General features: G+C 43.8%; 1 protein-coding gene across 1 annotated transcript in view; it reads right to left on the bottom strand.

Moving 5' to 3' along the window:
• CSUI_000483 (mynd finger domain-containing protein) overlaps positions 1-317 on the bottom strand; it is a 23,016-nt gene that overhangs the window by 10,618 nt on the left and 12,081 nt on the right. The window lies entirely within an intron of this gene.

The raw sequence follows: 317 nt of genomic DNA, 5'->3' as shown, positions 1-317 counted from the left end.
AGCCTTACACGCCACAAGACACCTGATCGCTGAACCAAACTTTCTTCCTCACTCAGTATAAGTTGCGACGATGACAGACAAGAGGGAAAACGTCATACTTCACCCAAAAGTCTCCAACTTGGTCATGAAGAGGAAAAACGTCTCTATCACTCGACGGCCTTCTGACGAAGGAAAGAAACGTCGGAAACAGAAGACATGTGTATGCGCACTTCTTGAAGATATCACTTGTATGGAGAAAGATCCTCTAGGTGATGGATGTGTACATAGAATTCAACCTAGATGAACGGCACTTACGCATGTATATGTGAGAAGAAAGA

Source organism: Cystoisospora suis (genome assembly GCF_002600585.1).
Source record: "Cystoisospora suis strain Wien I chromosome Unknown contig_186, whole genome shotgun sequence".
Taxonomy (NCBI): domain Eukaryota; phylum Apicomplexa; class Conoidasida; order Eucoccidiorida; family Sarcocystidae; genus Cystoisospora; species Cystoisospora suis.
Note: the sequence above shows the minus strand (reverse complement) of the source record. Positions and strands in the feature narration are given on the sequence as shown.